The sequence below is a fragment of the Arachis hypogaea genome, chromosome 18 (genome assembly GCF_003086295.3).
Source record: "Arachis hypogaea cultivar Tifrunner chromosome 18, arahy.Tifrunner.gnm2.J5K5, whole genome shotgun sequence".
In the NCBI taxonomy this organism is placed as follows: Eukaryota; Viridiplantae; Streptophyta; class Magnoliopsida; order Fabales; family Fabaceae; genus Arachis; species Arachis hypogaea.
This window is the reverse complement of record NC_092053.1, coordinates 60,836,551-60,855,048: the sequence shown is the minus strand read 5'-3', so window position 1 is coordinate 60,855,048 and position 18,498 is coordinate 60,836,551. Positions and strand designations below refer to the sequence as shown.

Sequence of the window (18,498 nt, the reverse complement as noted above, 5' to 3'; positions counted from 1 at the left end):
TTGCAGTTTAAGCTTAAACTGCAGCTTAAACGCCAGACACTTCCAGTGATGCCTTTTGTGGAAGCACGTTTAAGCTTCAGTTTAAGGTTAAATTGAAGCTTAAACGTGGAAATGGAAGAAGGCAGCCCTGGAGGGTAATATAGTCGAACACGTTTAAGCTTCAGTTTAAGGTTAAACTGAAGCTTAAACGTGGAAATAGAAAAGGCAGCCCTGGAGGTCGAACACGTTTAAGCTCCAGTTTAAGGTTAAACTGGAGCTTAAACGTGGAAATGGAAGAAGGCATCCTGGAGGTCGAACACGTTTAAGCTCCAGTTTAACCTTAAACTGGAGCTTAAACGTGGAAGCTGAGAAAGGTAGCCCTGGAGGTCGAACACGTTTAAGCTCCAGTTTAAGGTTAAACTGGAGCTTAAACGTGGAAGCTTAGAAGGTAGCCCTGGAGGTGTCGAACACGTTTAAGCTCCAGTTTAAGGTTAAACTGGAGCTTAAACGTGGAAATGGAGAAAGCAACCCTGGAGGAGAAACTTGGTCGAACACGTTTAAGCTCCAGTTTAAGGTCAAACTGGAGCTTAAACGTGGAAATGGCTCCCTGGTGCCTTTCCCCTTTCTGGCGTTTAACCTCCAGTTTAAGGTTAAACTGGAGGTTAAACGTGGAACTGCCCTCCTTGGTGTCCTTCTCACTTCTGGTGTTTAACCTCCAGTTTAAGGTTAAACTGGAGGTTAAACTTCAATTCCAGCATTTCTTAGCCTTCCTGATTCTGGCGTTTAAGCTCCAGTTTAGGCTTAAACTGGAACTTAAACTCCACATGTGATATTCAAGCTTCCTTTATTGATTTTGTTGCTTCCTTGCTTAGCCTCTTCTTCCCTGAAATCATCCAAACAATTGCATCAAAGTCTTGCAAAATTTCATGAGAAATCTTCCATTCATAGCATTCAAGTAATATAACTAAAACTCATGGAATTTGCATTAAAATCATACTGTTTGGATGGTTCATTGCTTTGTTATTCATTTAACCATTCTTGGTTACTTTAAGCTCAAGAAAATGCATAAAACAACTAAAACTAACAGAAAAATGCTAGTGAAACTAGCCTAAGATGCCTTGGCATCACAACACCAAACTTAATACTTGCTTGTCCCTAAGCAAGTCCTGAGTTATTTGAGAAGAAAGTATGAAACAGAAAGCAATTACATTGGCTATATTAGCAAGCATTTGAAGTTCATCAGAAGGGTTTTATGCAGAAAGTTGCAGCATCACTTTTTCATACTTATCAGGTAGAATTATCACTTTTTCATTGCATCCATCAAACACTGCTATGGCCTCTTGTTATTCTTATGTCCTTGGCACTTTTCTCTTCTTTGTTTTTCTTTTCTTTTTCTTAGAGCTTCTTTGCTCCTTGTTTGCTTAGTGTCATGTGTTGCACAAGCCTTTGGCATTTTCTTTTTCTTATCAGTGCACTACACATATCCACTTTAGGCATTTTGGTTCACATTTCTTCTTGAGACATTGGTGCCCAGCACCTCTTTGTGTGACTAAATGTTTTGTATTTAGGTTGCTCTTGATAATGGACTTTTGGTTGATAATCCCGGGTTAGTTAACCCAAGTTACCAAGTGTTGAAACACTCCTCAGAACCTATTCATCCAAGCATATCCTTAATACATAAACACCACAGGCATTTGTCTCAGAAGTTCAAACCATTGGTGCCTAGCTTATTTTCTCAATTTTTTTGCTTTTTGGTTGCCCTTTTTCAGTGGCTTTTTCTTCTTCTTTTTCTTTCTTTTTCATGGCCAAAGACATTTATTCATCAAGATCCATAGACAGTTTTCAATTTCTATACAAAAAAATGATAATTCTACACTCTATTTCCAGTGATCTGACTTAAACAATCAAGCATGCATACCACCACTTAATTCTACTTGATTTGTCACTAATTTAGCCAAGTTACTTTTGTTCAAACTTTTCTTTTATTTTTGGAAACAGAACAAGCATGGCAAGCACTTGTTTAAGAAGGTGAAGTTATATCCAAACATCTAGGCATTCACTTTATTCAAAGCAATAAACAGACACTCATACTAAAAAAAAAACTCAACATAACACTTAAATGACTTGTGATGAAAGAAAGCTCATAAAGACAATTCACCAATTATCATTTGATTATTAAGGAACGAGACCAACTCTTATTTATTGCTTGGTTCTTCTTAATTCTTGGGATCCTGCTTCTTCTTGCTTCCTGCCTCTTTTTGACTACTTGTGCTTCCTTTGTCTTTTCTTATGAGCTTTTTCCAGAATCCAGCCTTTTTCATTGTTTCTTCCACTCCTTTTTCAAGGATCATTGCCTTGTTTATTTCTCCTTCTTTCCTCCCTTTGAAATACTCATCAAAAGCTGGGAATGCTGGGTCCATCTTGTGTAGATGTTCCCCTATGTAGTTAAGCTTGATTTGCGAACTGATGTTGTAATCAGCTTGAACTGAGTATCTTGCATTCTGTAAAGTGGTGGCTTCCTTGATTGCCAAGACATTGGCATCTTGGTGTTGGCATATGTGGCTGAAGGATTCCTGTAAATGTAAATTCTGTTCCCTTTGCAGATCCAAGAATCTTGATTCAAAGTTCCTTTGCATATCCATCATTTTTAGGTGAAAGTCCTCTTGTCTCTCCTGAGACCTCATGTATTGTTGAGACATTCCTTCCATGATTTCCTGCATTCTGCTCATATCCTTGGGGTCTCTAGGAGTTCGTTGTCTTCTTTCTGGAATTGCTTGCTCTTCTTGCTCTTCTTCTCTGTCTTCTCCTTCCTGTCCTTCTTGTTCAGCTTCTTGCTCTTCTTCCGCTTGTTGCCCTTCTTCATTTCTTCTTTTTGTATGTCTTGGAGGAGTTGGGCCAAGAGTCATTCTGTACGCAGTTATGGCCAATCCAGGATATAGCCAATTAGGTCTTTCATCTTCAAGTGGTACTTGGGCATCGATGCATAGTCTAATGATGGTGCTAGGGAAGTGGAGCCAGGATTCAGGGTCACTTTTCTCACTAAACTCTTGTATCTGTTCAGCAATGAGTTTATGAACTTTGATTTCCCCTCCCACCATAATGCAATGTAGCAAGATGGCTCTTTTAGGGACTATTTCTGAAGAGTTTGCAGTGGGTAGGATGGATCTCCTAACTATTGCATACCACCCTTTAGCTTCCGGTGTTAGGTCTCCCCTTCTCAAAACTCTTGGAGCCCCTCTTGTTTTTCTCACCCATTCAGCTCTGATGGCACAAAGGTCTTCAGCAATAGTTGTATAGTCAGGTTCTCCTATCATCCTTTCCTCATAACTTGCTTGGCTGAAATGTATGTTTTTCAGGCCAAGAGTTTTCATGATTGCCTTGGGGCTGAAGTCAACTTCCACCCCTCTCACATAGCTTTTGTATGTGGGTTTCTTGGTTGAGTCTTCCCTCACTGCATTTGCATAGAACTCCTTCACCAAGTTGATGTTGATTTTAGTGATTGGCTTAGTCAGGAGCTCCCACTTCCTCTTTTTGATCTTCTCCCAAACACCTGGGAACTCATCCTTTTCAAGGTCAAAGGGAACCTCAGCTAGTACCCTTTTTGGTCTCATCCATTCGGCTTGAATCTCATGGAAAACTGATTTGTATCTCCTTGCATCGAATTCCCTGCTCTCCTCCATTGGTTGCTTGTCTTTTCTTCTTTTGTGGCTAGATGAGGCTGCCATTGGTTCTTTGGTTTTGGTAAGTTACAAGCTAAAGTTGACAAGGTGAAACAAGAAGTGTTGTTGGAAATGTGGTGAGGTTGTTTTCGGCAAGAGATAGTTATGCTATGATGAAGGAAAATGTGCATGAAGGAGAATTGGTGGTGTGGAACTCGTTCCCCAAGTGGTTCTTTATAGTGCCCATAAGTGAAAAATGGACGGCTAGGGTGGTTTGTGAAGGGTGGCTTGATGGTAAATATGTGAATTAGGGAGAAGGACGAATTGCTTTTCATTTTCTTGGAAGTATTCTGGGTGCATTAAGTTGTACATGTAGCTATCTTTTCTTGCAGAACTTCCTTTTCCCATGTGTTAGTTTCAAAGACTTGTGAACTTTTCTTTTTGACCAAGCACCGTACCTCCCTTTGTCTTTTTCCTCCATTTTTGTCTTTTCTTTTGTACCTGCACAAACAAACAAGTTTGCTATCATTTTTCGGTCCATGTGAATGATGAATAGTACTTGCACATGTAAATCAATGATTGACTTCATGAGCTTATAGCCGTGACTTTTGTATGTATGTACACTTATTATTGGACACCAAACTTAGTGTTTGGTAAAGTCTCCTGATGACATGAAATCCATATTGGTTGTCCTTAATGAATGTGCATAATTCTAATAAATCATAGTCACTTTGGCTCTTTGATTCTAAACAAATTTACTACCCTAAGTAATTGAAACCAAAAACATGCGAATGGTCTACTTGTCATGAATTTCGAAATCCAGAGGAACTTCTTGCTTTTCATGAACCGTGTTCACGGAGGAACACCAAACTTAATGTTTGGTTGTGCTCTTTGCATGAAAAATTGAATGCATTTTGAATAAAGTTTGGGGTGCCTTCAGGCACACCAAACTTAGAGACAAATTGTATTTTATATGCAATGTTTAGTGCACTCTTTCAGCAGTTGTCCTGAGGATTCAAGTTCATGCATAAGAAACCATGCTTTATTAGATGCAAAACAAAACAAAAAAAAAAAAGAGTAAGGATATTAAAAACATGGGTTGCCTCCCATGAAGCGCTTCTTTAACGTCACTAGCTTGACGGTTGTCCCTTGTTAGGGTGGATTGTAGTGCTTGACGTTTTCTCCTCTCACTATGCAAACGTCCCCACTTGATTCCTTCATGACCTCTAAATGTTCCATAGAAAGAACTTTCCTGATTGTGAATACTTGAGGGAGCTGGGAAGGAATGGTTTTGAGGTCAGGTGGGATTGGCAGATAATGACTTGATATCACTTTATCTCCCGGAGAGAAACCTTCAGTGGGAATTTTCTTGTTTCTCCACCCTCTTGGCAATTTCTTTACAATGCTTCCCTTTCTCTTGAAGCTTTCTTCATTGACCCTTATGCCGGGAGGATCCTTCTGATCTGTTTCTATTGATTCTTGTGGCTTTAACTCTTGCAATTCTTGTTTGCTTTCCAAGGACTGTTTCAGAGTTTCAGCTGCCGGATTGCTTTCCTCCAGACACAGATGGCTACTCTCATCCTTAGGCTTTTCATGTTCTGGTTCAGGCTCAGATGCAGGTTTGAAAACATTGAAAATGAGCTGTTCATCATGTATTCTCAAAATTAGCTCTCCTTGTTCTACATCTATGAGTGCTCTAGCAGTGGCTAGAAATGGCCTTCCCAGAATGATAGGGTGTAGGTAGCTTTCCTCCATGTCCAAAATGACAAAGTCTGTGGGGAAGTAATAATCTCCCACTTTCACCAGCACATTCTCAACTACCCCTTCAGCTTGCTTCTGAGTTTTGTCAGCCAGTTGTATGATTACATCAGTGGATCTCACCTCATTCAGTTGTAGCCTCTTCATAAGAGTTAGAGGCATCACATTTATGCTAGCTCCTAGATCACAGAATCCTCTGTCAATTTTTGTTTCTCCTATGATGCAAGGAATATGAAAGCTTCCTGGGTCTGTTTTCTTAGAGACTGTGTCCTTCTTGATGAGGGCACTGCATTCTTTGTTCATTGTTACCGTTTGTCCTCCCTTCAAAACTCTTTTCTTGCTCAACAATTCCTTTAAATACGTGATGTGTGTAGGCATTTGATGGAGAATCTCAAGAAAGGGAATATTGATATGGAGAGACTTAAATGTCTCTAAAAACCTTGAATAGGTTTTCCCTTTTTCACCTCCTCCTAACCTCTGAGGAAATGGTGCTTTTGGTTGGTATGTTTCCATCGTGCCTTTTTGCAGTTCCTTGGCTTGCTCAGTTTCACTTTCCTGCTTAGCTTCCTCCACACCTTCCTTCAAGATTTCTGGCTCCTGTTCTGAGGGCCTGATTCCTTCTTCTTCTGAGACTTCCTTCAATATGGTGATGGCCTTGCATTCTTCCCATCTCACTCTCTTTTGTTCCCCTTTAGGATTCTTTTCTGTGTCACTAGGGAACACTGCAGTTGATTTGGGGGCCTGTTGAGATAGCTCTCCTACTTGAGACTCCATCCTCTTGAGTTTTTCACCATGGTTTCTTAAGGTAGCTCTCACATCATCCCTGAAGCTTTTCAATTCGGTTATGTCTTGACTCATGGTTGCCATCATTCCTTCTATCCGGTTTAATTGATCTTGAAATTGTTGGTTCGGATTAGGTTGGGTAGGTTGATTATTTTGGCCATGATATGATGGTTGGGAGTAAGTGTTTTGTGTGGCTTGGTATGATCTTTGGTTGGAGTTTTGGTATGTGGAATTGTTATGTTGGTTGTGGTTGTAAGGTTTGTGGTTTTGTGGTTGGGTTTGTTGGTTCCCCCACCCAAAGTTTGGGTGATTTTTCCATCCTGGGTTGTAAGTGTTGGAATGTGGATCATATGATTGCCTTTGTTGGTTTCCCACATAGTTGGCCTCTTCCCAATCACCTCCTTCAATGCTTACTTCCTCTTGATCTTGTGTGTGTATTACAGCCACTTGCTTTGTTTCTAATTGCTTGGTAAGCTCTGCTAGTTGCTTGGCAAACACCTTGTTTTGGGCTAGAATTGTATCAACATGGTTCAGCTCCATGACTCCCTTAGTGTTGTGCCTCTCTGATGCATAGTAGTACTCATTCTCAGCCACTGTCTCAATCACTTCAATGGCTTCTTCCACAGTCTTTTTCCTGTTCAATGAACCTCCTGATGAATGGTCTACAGCCTTCCTTGATTCATAAGACAGTCCATCATAGAAAATATGCAATTGCACCCAATCATGGAACATGTCTGGTGGGCATTTCCTTGTCAAATCCTTGAATCTCTCCCATGCCTCGTAGAGAGTTTCACCATCTTGTTGTCTAAAAGTCTGAACCTCAGATCGAAGCCTATTGACCTTTTGTGGGGGTAGAAACGTGCCAGAAACTTGCTTTCCACCTCATCCCATGTTGTTAGACTCCCCCTTGGGAATGATTCCAGCCACTTAGCTGCCTTGTCCCTAAGTGAAAATGGGAACAAAAGCAGTTTATAGGCATCTTCCTGGACTCCATTGGACTTCACAGTGTCACAAATTCTCAGGAATTTTGTGAGATGTTGGTTGGGATCTTCATTAGCACTCCCACCAAATGAACAATGATTCTCCACAAGTGATATTAGCTGTGGTTTGAGCTCAAAATTGTTGGCCTGAATGGGTGGTTTCTGGATGCTGCTACCACAATTCCCAGAGGTTGGGTTTATGTATGAACTAAGAACCCTCCTCTCAGGAATGGCATTGTTTCCATCAGCTCTCTCATGGTTGTGAACTTCTCTATCCATGTTGAGATCTAAAGCTTCCTCAAAATTGTCCTCAGATTCTCCTTCAGATTCTTCTTCTCCCAGTACTCTCTTCCCTCTTGCTTCCCTTCTAAGTCTATGAAGGGTCCTCTCTGGTTCGGTATATGGAGGAGTTGATGTCTCTCCTCTCCTACCTGTCATACAAGAACACAGCACAAGCAACAAACAAGTGAAATACTCTTGGTTAATGGAAGAGTATGGTTAGAGCAATTGAGGAATTAATTCAAACAGTTAGTGAGTCAGTGAGTTAGTTGCTTGAATTTAAAGGCATAAAGGAAGAAAGCATATAACAGAGTGCAGAAATTAAAATTCAACAAGTAACTTGTACTGAATTAATCAAAACAAAAAAAAAAATGCTCAATCTAGTTAACTTCCAATTGAAGAATTGTCAATCGAAAACCAATCCCCGGCAACGGCGCCATAAACTTGATGCACATAAACTTGTTATGCTACGATTTAGGAAATTGCACGATCGGCAAAATTCCTTCCGGCAAGTGCACCGGTTATCGTCAAGTAAAAACTCACAATTGAGTGAGGTCGAATCCCACAAGGATTGGTTGAGTGAGCAATTCAGATTAGAAGTGTGTTCTAGTTGAGCGGAATCAAGATTTAGATGAGAATTGTGGAATGTAAAATTGGCGGGAAAAGTAAATGACAAGAAATTGAAATGGCTGAATCTTAAATTGCATGAATTAAAGAGCAGAAGCTAAATTGCTGAAATTAAAAGGGGGTGGGGGTGATTGCATGAATTGAGTTGCAGAATGTAAAGAGAAAGTGGAAATCAGAAATGGGGAATTCATTGGGTGTTAGGAGATATTGAGATCTCCGAATCAAAACATGTTCATCTCTTCCTCAACCAATGCGTTCATTGAATTTTGCTTGGCAATCTTATATGATTGGATCCCAATCCCTTGGCTCACCAATTCTCTCTAAAAACAAACAAATTCCCAATCCCTTGGTTTAAATGTTCATAAGAAGAGATGATGCTCGATCACTGATTATACCACACAGTTTCATGAACCACAATTTGGTAGGATTACATGTCACAATATCCATCCAAACCCCAATCCAATTCACTGTGAGAAAGCTTCTCTAGCATGAATCCTCCATTCCTTTCCCAAGGTTCCGAAGGATTCCAATTATGGGTAGTTTCTTTCCCAAGACAACTACCCAATGGAATTAGATCGAGAAGCTTTCTAACAAAATTCAAGAGAAAAGATTGAAGAAGAAGATAAACTATTATTGATTCATTGAATTACAATAGAGCTCCCTAACCCAATGAAAGGGGTTTAGTGAGTCATAGCTCTGAATTCAACTACAAAGATATAAAAACTAGCTAAATGAAAAGGTAAAAGTTCCAGTGCCCTCTCTAACTTAAATTCTATCCTATTTATACACTTTCTATATTGAGCTTCTGTTGTGTTTCTTGGGCTTTGAGGCTTCTCCCTGCTTTCCTTTTGCCTTGGGTTTATGATCCATAATCTTGATGAGGCTGTTGATCCAAATTCTGTAACATTCATTGAGCCAACTTAGTGATAATCAAATAATGACACATGACTCAATAAATTGAAATTTCAGACTCATCAATCCTTCAGGCCCAATCCCATAAACCATGATATTCAATTGGGTTTCATACCAGAGTAAGTTTAAGTTAATGTTTGTGCTCAAATACTAACTTAAACCGCAATATTTTTGGCCCAGAAACCTTTTCCAAGAGTGGCGTTTAAGTTGCAGTTTAAGCTTAAACTGCAGCTTAAACGCCAGACACTTCCAGTGATGCCTTTTGTGGAAGCACGTTTAAGCTTCAGTTTAAGGTTAAACTGAAGCTTAAACGTGGAAATGGAAGAAGGCAGCCCTGGAGGGTAATATAGTCGAACACGTTTAAGCTTCAGTTTAAGGTTAAACTGAAGCTTAAACGTGGAAATAGAAAAGGCAGCCCTGGAGGTCGAACACGTTTAAGCTCCAGTTTAAGGTTAAACTGGAGCTTAAACGTGGAAATGGAAGAAGGCATCCTGGAGGTCGAACACGTTTAAGCTCCAGTTTAAGGTTAAACTGGAGCTTAAACGTGGAAGCTGAGAAAGGTAGCCCTGGAGGTCGAACACGTTTAAGCTCCAGTTTAAGGTTAAACTGGAGCTTAAACGTGGAAGCTTAGAAGGTAGCCCTGGAGGTGTCGAACACGTTTAAGCTCCAGTTTAAGGTTAAACTGGAGCTTAAACGTGGAAATGGAGAAAGCAACCCTGGAGGAGAAACTTGGTCGAACACGTTTAAGCTCCAGTTTAAGGTCAAACTGGAGCTTAAACGTGGAAATGGCTCCCTGGTGCCTTTCCCCTTTCTGGCGTTTAACCTCCAGTTTAAGGTTAAACTGGAGGTTAAACGTGGAACTGCCCTCCTTGGTGTCCTTCTCACTTCTGGCGTTTAACCTCCAGTTTAAGGTTAAACTGGAGGTTAAACTTCAATTCCAGCATTTCTTAGCCTTCCTGATTCTGGCGTTTAAGCTCCAGTTTAGGCTTAAACTGGAACTTAAACTCCACATGTGATATTCAAGCTTCCTTTATTGATTTTGTTGCTTCCTTGCTTAGCCTCTTCTTCCCTGAAATCATCCAAACAATTGCATCAAAGTCTTGCAAAATTTCATGAGAAATCTTCCATTCATAGCATTCAAGTAATATAACTAAAACTCATGGAATTTGCATTAAAATCATACTGTTTGGATGGTTCATTGCTTTGTTATTCATTTAACCATTCTTGGTTACTTTAAGCTCAAGAAAATGCATAAAACAACTAAAACTAACAGAAAAATGCTAGTGAAACTAGCCTAAGATGCCTTGGCATCACAGGTCGGCTGAGGTGCTAGTGGTGGTGGTAAAGGAAGTGCTGCTGTAGCTGCTGATGTAGAGGGTCCTACTGGGGCTGATGATAAAGAAGGTCCAGCTCCTTCCTCTATTGCTCTAGCCTGAGATTGGCGCCAGGAAGGAGGCTTTTTGTTCACCCAGGACCCCCATGGAATGGTCACTGGCTCCTTCTCAGGGAGCGGTGGGGGTGGTGATACGTCCTCTGGGAGCCACTGGACACCGGCCCGCTGAATCATCTGGGTGACAAGGATGGGAAATGGAAAGATACCTCTGATGTGGGCCCGCCACATGAACCGCCTGATCAGCTGGGGGTAATAGACCACCTTCTCCTCTAGCACACAGCTGATCAGGATCAACATATCCACAGGGATCTCTGAGAAGTGGGTAGTCGGCATGAGGTAGTAGACGAAAATCTGCTGCTATACCCTGGCCTCCTTGCTCAGATAGATAAACCACATCCCCTTTGGTGCCTTGTTTTCTGCATCCATGACCCAGGGAGCCTCTGGGGTAGCTACCACTGCCCTCAAGGCATCAAAATCGAAGGTCATGCAGTGTAGCTCCACCTCGGCTTGCTCGAAGGCATCAGTATCACCTGTCTTGGGCCTACAGGTAAGGGCGTCCTCAATAGCCTGCTCAGTGATGGGCACCTGAATACCTCTCACTAATACCGAGTCAAGGGTGTGGCGGAAGAAGTTACAATAAAATTCCTGCACCCAAGAGCGGTTCACCCGGCTGAGTTCTCGGTCCACAAAGTCCAAACCCATCCTTTCAATGCGGTTGTTGATTATCTGCCTCAGATCAGATGGAAGGACCAACTTCTTTTCAACGTTCAAGTTCTTTGAGTTATAGCTCGGGAACCGAAGTTCACAGTAGAGATTCGGGAACTTGACTGAATCTTGGGCAGGTAGGGATTGGTTTGCCCTCTCCACCTCATCAATAGGATTTTTCGAATAATCCACAAAAGGGGAGAAAGGGGAATCTGAGGCCCTTTTCCTCTTTTTGGAGGTGGCCTTGCCTTTTCCTTTAGCCGACATCCTGAAAATTAGAATAGAACAGAGTGTAAGCAATCAAACAAGTAGTAGGAAGCAAGGAAGAGCAAGTGCAGGATGTAAGATGAAAGATAAGTAACATGATGTGAACCAAAATTGAAAACTTGGAATGTAAGTAAGCACAGAAAAACATAACTATTGACCAAGAATTCAAACAATTCAAACAATGTAGCATAAAACTCATGCACTAGGCATATTCATCATCACACCTCAAAAGAATGGTTAAAGAGTAAAATGGACTGAAAAGTGAGGTTAGTAGGTTAGACAAGTTAGAGAGTTAAAAAAAAAAGAAGAAAAACGAAATTAAAAGTTAGTGGTATGATGGAGGATAGCCTAAGTAGCAGAGAAATGCAGAATGGGTACAAAAAGCATGTTCACATACATGAGGAGAGTGTAGTCATTGATGAGAAATATGAAATTGCAAGAAAAACAATTAATTAGAAACAAGTCATCAGTCAATTCTTTGGCATGGTTGATGTTGCAAGGTTTAACGGCTGGTTGTGTAACGCGAAGCAAGATAGAAAGGGAATTGAGTGAAAGCGAGTTACACAAGCAGAATTCAACAATTATTTGCAATGCAAGAACCATATGCACAAAATCACAAGTTAGATTGAATGGAGAGTGAAGCATAAGAATAAGACATTCAATTAACTTGAAAGGTGTAAGCAAGGAATGGTTCAAAATAGTCAGAGAAAACGTATGAAATATGGAAACACTGACCCAAGGATACCTAAGAATTGAACTTGGTGTAGCTTGATGAATAAGCAATTTCAAAGCCAACAAGTTCAATCATAAGCAATAAGTTTGAAAGCAAAGCGATTCTAGAAAATTGGGCAGCATTCTGGCAATAATTCGGACGTTTCCGGACAGCAACTAACAGCAGGAAAGGCATATGAATCCAAAAAAAGCAAGAAGCATAAACAAACAGCAGCAAAAAGGCAATATACATGATGATCAGTGGGATGAACAAAACCAGGCAGCAACAACAGAATCAGAAAATGAGAAATGCAGCAGGCAGCAAAGTATGAAGAATGCGTCACAGCAAAATGATCAACACCACTCAGCAAGCATTCAATATATGCACAATTAGGTAAATAGATACGGCGTAATCATCAGGCCTAGAATCCTCTAACCACATCCTAGCTACCTAACAGCAGAAATTTCTATCTATCCTATCAATCAAAATTCAAATTCTAATCAACAAAAATTAACAGTAAACTAATGAACAAAGAAAGAATGAAATAAGGGAAATAGGGGAGTGACCTGGGATGGAATGGGGGTAGGCAGTAGGGATGAGGAGAATGAAAGTGCAGTGGCCATCTCAGATGGTGGTGGCAGTGACTCCATGGTGGCGCAGTAGGGGCCGGCGCGGTGGTAGAGTGGAGTGAAGATAGATGGAGACAGTGAACCGGGGTCGAGGGGGAATTGAGAGAACAAGGCAGAGACAGTGAAGAGCTGGGTTGTAGCTGAGAGAGGAATGGAAGGAATGAGGAGAGCTAGGCTCGCCGGTGGCGGAGGTGCGCGGCGGAGAGGACAGAGAGAGCGAGGGAGTGAGAGAAGAGAAATGAACGAGAGAGAGAGAGAGAAAGAGTGGGGGTGAGAGTGGAGAAAGAAAGGAAGGGACGACGGCGGTGGAGGTGCGCCGGCGCGGTGGTCGGGGGGCGTCACTGGGGTGAGAAAGGGAGGAAGAAGAAGAAGAGAGGTGGGTTGGGGGTGGTGCGTCTGCGCGAATGCTCGTCGCGCCTTAGGGTTATCCCAGTTTTAGAATCGACGCGGGCGCGCACCGTGCGCGTCCGCGTGTATTGAAAATTTTTGGAATGGACGCGGAAGCGTCATGTGCGCGCATGCGTGACTGGAAGAATTAGCACGGACGCGCACGCGTACTATACGCGTGCGCGTGTGAAGAGTTAGGCTGAGGGCTCAGTGCTATTCCAGCACCAGCACAACTCTCTGGACGAAGTATGGGCTGGGGCCAGCCGCTTAGGGATGCGTACGCGTGATGCGTGCGTCCGCGTGTATGGCCATCTGATCTAGTTGCGCGCAAGCGCGACGTGCGCGCTCGCGTGTTGCCCTTCATCGCTGTAGGGACGCGCACGCGTACCGTGCGTGTCCGCGTGGGACGAGTTGGGCTAAAGGCTCAATGTTTGCACAAGAGAGGCCCAACTCTCTGGAAAATCTATGGGGTTGCATCCGCTCATAGACGCGTGCGCGTACAGCGTACGCGCGCGTCCCCCCTCCCCCTTTTTTTTTAGAAGCATAGAAATATAATTTGACACTCTCCTAACTTATAAACACTCTAAAGCAACCAAAATTCAAATTTAACAAAAATCTTTAAGTTTTTGAAAAAAATTTTCAAAGTCAAAACAAACACAACTTGCACTTCAAGTAACCTACTTTAACAACAATATAAACTAATCAAAACACACTATAACAATCTATCAATCAAAACAAAATGTATAAGAGTATATTAAAGAAGAAAACTACCTATGATGGCAACTCAAATCACTTATTAAGTATACATACAAGAGTATGGAAAGAGTTTACCATGGTTGGGTGTCTCCCACGTAGCACTTTTAGTTTAAGTCCTTAAGTTGGACCTTTTGGGAAACTCTTGTCATGGTGGCTTATGCTTGTACTCATCCTTGAATCTCCAAGGATCTTTGCTCCTCAAATGGTTGACAGAGGTTCCAACCATCTTCACCAAGTTTGGATGGAGTTCCACCCAAGATATGAGCTCCCTTAGTTGGTCTTCATGCTTCGATCCGGGATCCCATATCTTATTTTTTCACCCGTCTTCAAGTTGATTTCCATGAATTTTTCGTTCGAGCGGTTGACAAGTAGAACAAGTAGAATTCTCTTGAGCACACCAAGCCTTCTTCCTAGACCCATCTAAAGTAGTATTCATCCAATCATAGTCCCTATACTTTGAGGTTTTGACCTTGATGAGCCTAATTCCAAACCTCCAACCACTACACAACTCCCCTTTACTCTTAATTCCACAAAGAGCTCTAAGTTGACCATCATTTTCAATTAACCCATATTCAAGTGAGAAAGCAAAGCTTAGAGATAAGAATTTTACCCACTTGAATGTTGTGTTGGATGGTGACTTGGGGAGGGAGACCTCCCCACACTTAGACAATGCAAGGTCTACTTCTTTAGGCTCTTCTTTAGTTGTTTCCACCTCTTCGCAAGCTTCCTCAATTTCAATCTTTTCCCTTTTATCACTTGGCTTGGTGTTGTCCTCAAGAACTTCAATTTCTTGCCCAATGAGAGGTGATTCAATTTCGGATAGGAATTCATTGATGAATGAATTTATCTCTTGATCAACCTCTTCATATTCTTCAATTTCGATATACACCAATTCAACTTTTTCCCCTTGGTAGCTCTCTTTCTCATTGCTCACCAAGGGTATGGGAGGTTGTGCAAATTCTTGTATACTTTCAACTTCATGTCCAATGGGAGAGGATGCGATTGTAGATAGAAACTCTTCCATGATTGAATCTATCTCTTGATTGACTTCTTCCAAGTCTCCAACTATGATATGCCTCGGAGGTTGTGCACCTTCCTCAACATTAATATCAAGCTTCTTGGAGGAGTGCTCCATGATGCTACATTCCCATGGACTTTCAACATCTCCTAAATCTTCAACCACTTCTTCCTTTTCTTCAATAGCCATAGGCTCCTCCAATTGCTCTAATATAAAATAACGTCCCTCATTTCCCACCGGAGTTTCCAATCTCTCCTTCATGCTATGATCTTCACTGGATTCTTCACATGTGGTTATGGAAGCACCTTTAGTGTTCAAGCATTGGTAGGCTCAAGTATGCACTACCTTGGTCAAGTTAGTCACAAACTCTAGGGTGTTCCTTTGCATATCCGCCTGTCCTTGAAGTAGCAGGCAGGGTAAGAGAATCATCGATTGGGGCTTGGGGTGGATAGGAGGGTTTATAATTTTGGAGAGAGGGTTCATAGTAGGAAGGTGGTTCTTCTTGGTAAGGGTATGGAGATGGTGTGCATTGAGGTAGTTCTTGGTAATAATCATGATATGGTTGTGGTGGTTCTAAAGGTTCTTGCTCATAATGGTCATAAGAATATGGTATAGGTGATTGGTCATGTGATGGATATGGGTCATAGGGGGGTGTTTGGTAATGAGAGGCTTGTGAGAATGGTTGAGGTTCATGTTGAGGATAAGAGTCATAGGCATATGATGGTGGTAATTGATTTTCACAAGAAATTTCACCAAAACCATTGAATTGACATGCACTAGGATGTGAATTATACCTATAAGTATCCAGAGGTTGTTGCCAATAGGAGTGATCAATTCCTTGAGGCTCCTCCCATCTTTGTTGGTTCCATCATTGATGCATGTGGTCATTGAAGTTCACATTTCCTACAACACAATTAGAACCAAACTCATAGCCAAAGTGAGAATTCATAGTGGAAAAACAAAATAAGTCTAACAAAAACTAGAAACAAGCAAAAGACAAACCTATTCAGAATATTCACATATATACAATAACCAATAACAACACCATTGCAATTCCCCGGCAACGGCGCCATTTTGATGAACGGTCTTTTGTGTGGTTTAGAATTCACAAATGAATTCTCGTTGCAAGTATAGTTTCTAAACCAACAATAGTCCTTTCATACAAAAATTTGTTTGTCACAAGTACAAACCCCTAAAATCTATAAACCGAAGTATTTAAACCTCGGGTCGTTCTCCCTAGGAATTACAATAAAGTGCCTTGTTATTGGTTATGGAGCTATGTTTGGGGTTTTTGAGATATTAGACATGAAAGGTAAATGGCAATAAAAATAAACTAACAACTAGAAAGCTCTTGGCAAGGTTGTGCTCCATAACCAATAACAAGGCACTTTATTGTAATTCCTAGGGAGAACGACCCGAGGTTTAAATACTTCGGTTTATAGATTTTAGGGGTTTGTACTTGTGACAAACAAATTTTTGTATGAAAGGACTATTGTTGGTTTAGAAACTATACTTGCAACGAGAATTCATTTGTGAATTCTAAACCACACAAAAGACCGTTCATCAAAATGGCGCCGTTGCCGGGGAATTGCAATGGTGTTGTTATTGGTTATTGTATATATGTGAATATTCTGAATAGGTTTGTCTTTTGCTTGTTTCTAGTTTTTGTTAGACTTATTTTGTTTTTCCACTATGAATTCTCACTTTGGCTATGAGTTTGGTTCTAATTGTGTTGTAGGAAATGTGAACTACACTTGGAAGGTAATAAAGGAAAGCAAAGTAATTTGATAACAACAATGAAATCTAACAACTACTTATTGCAAGGAATTAATAACAACAATCAAAGGAAACAAGATCTACATGAATTACCTCAAATTGCATTAAAAGAAAATAGAATGAACAAGAGTAGATCTACAAACAAAATAGAAGAAAGAAATAACAACAATAGAAGAATGATGAATGTAACAACATAAAATTGAAAGGTAGAAGAAGAGGAAAGCATGAATTGAAACCTAGATCTAAATTATTGAACTAAACCTAATCCTAATTCTAATCCTAGAGAGAAGTGAGAGCTTCTCTCTCTAAAAACTAAAACTAAACTATCCTAATGTGTGTGTGAATGAATCCCCCCTCTTTCCTTCAATCTTTTGGGTGTTTTCCTGCCAAAATTCTAGCTCCAAATGGGTCTAGAAATCCTTCAAAATCGCCAGGCACTAGTTGCATTAAAGGAATCACGTGCGGACTACAACACATATGCGCACAGCACGCGTACGCGTCCCTGGCCTATTTTGCGAGGTGCGCGGACGCGCCTGGTGCTCGCGCGCGTCCTTGGCTGGGATTAATTCTTTGGCTTTTTATGCTTCTCTCCACTTGCATGCTTCCTTCCTCACTTCTTGGATCCATTTCTAGCCTTTTCCAACCTGAGATCACTAGCAAATACATCAAGGCATCTTATGGAATCAAGGAAGAAATAATATTTTCAAATTAAAGGCTTCGAAAGCATGTTTTTGCACTTAGGTACAAGTAAGGGAGAGATCACAAAACCATGCTAATTCAATGGCTAAATGTAAGAAAAGGTTAGCAAAATGCTCTAAATCCAACACAAGATAAACCCTAAATATGGGGTTTATCACTGAGCATTGAGCTTTACACGTGCATAGGCCTTTTCTAGAGTTAAACGCCAGCTTGGATTCCAGTTTGGGTGTTTAACTCCAGTTCTGGTGCCAGTTCCGGCGTTTTACGCCAGAAAAGGGTCTCTAACTGGCGTTGAACGCCAGTTTGGGCCATCAAATCTCGGGCAAAGTATGGACTGTTATATATTGCTGGAAAGCCCAAGATGTCTGCTTTCCAACGCAATTGAGAGCGCGCTAATTGGGTTTCTGTAGCTCCCAAAATACCACTTTGAGTGCAGGAGGGTCATAATCCAACAACATCTGCTGTCTTTTCTCAACCCAATCAGACTTTTGCTCAGGTCCCTCAATTTCAGCCAGAAAATACCTGAAATTACAGAAAAACACACAAACTCATAGTAAAGTCTAGAAATGTGATTTTTATTTAAAAATAATAAAAATATAATAAAAAGTAACTAAAACATACTAAAAACTATGTAAAAACAATGCCAAAAAGCGTATAAATTATCCACTCATCACAACACCAAACTTAAATTGTTGCTTGTCCTCAAGCAACTGAAAACAAAATAGGATAAAAAGAAGAGAAAATACAATAAATTTTAAAATATCAATGAAGCTTAGTTCCAATTAGATGAGCGGGACTAGTAGCTTTTTGCTTCTAAACAGTTTTGGCGTCTCACTTTATCCTTTGAAGTTCAGAATGATTGGCATCCATAGGAACTCAAAATTCAGATAGTGTTGTTATTGGTTCTCCTAGTTTAGTATGTTGATTCTTGAACACAGCTACTTTATGAGTCTTGGCCGTAACCCTAAGCATTTTGTTTTCCAGTATTACCACCGGATACATAAATGCCACGGACACATAACTGGGTGAACCTTTTCAGATTATGACTCAGCTTTGCTAGAGTCCCCAGTCAGAGGTGCCCAGAGTTCTTAAGCACACTCTTTTTGCTTTGGATTACGACTTTAACCACTCAGTCTCAAGCTTTTCACTTGGACTTTCATGACACAAGCACATGGTTAG

General features: G+C 40.9%; 1 non-coding gene across 1 annotated transcript; it reads left to right on the top strand.

The window, feature by feature from the left end:
* The first annotated feature begins 6,909 nt into the window (after positions 1-6,909).
* LOC112774036 (small nucleolar RNA R71) lies at positions 6,910-7,013 on the top strand. The gene has a single exon (XR_003188549.1). It is a non-coding gene; the product is annotated as a small nucleolar RNA R71 (small nucleolar RNA).
* Positions 7,014-18,498: the final 11,485 nt, after the last annotated feature.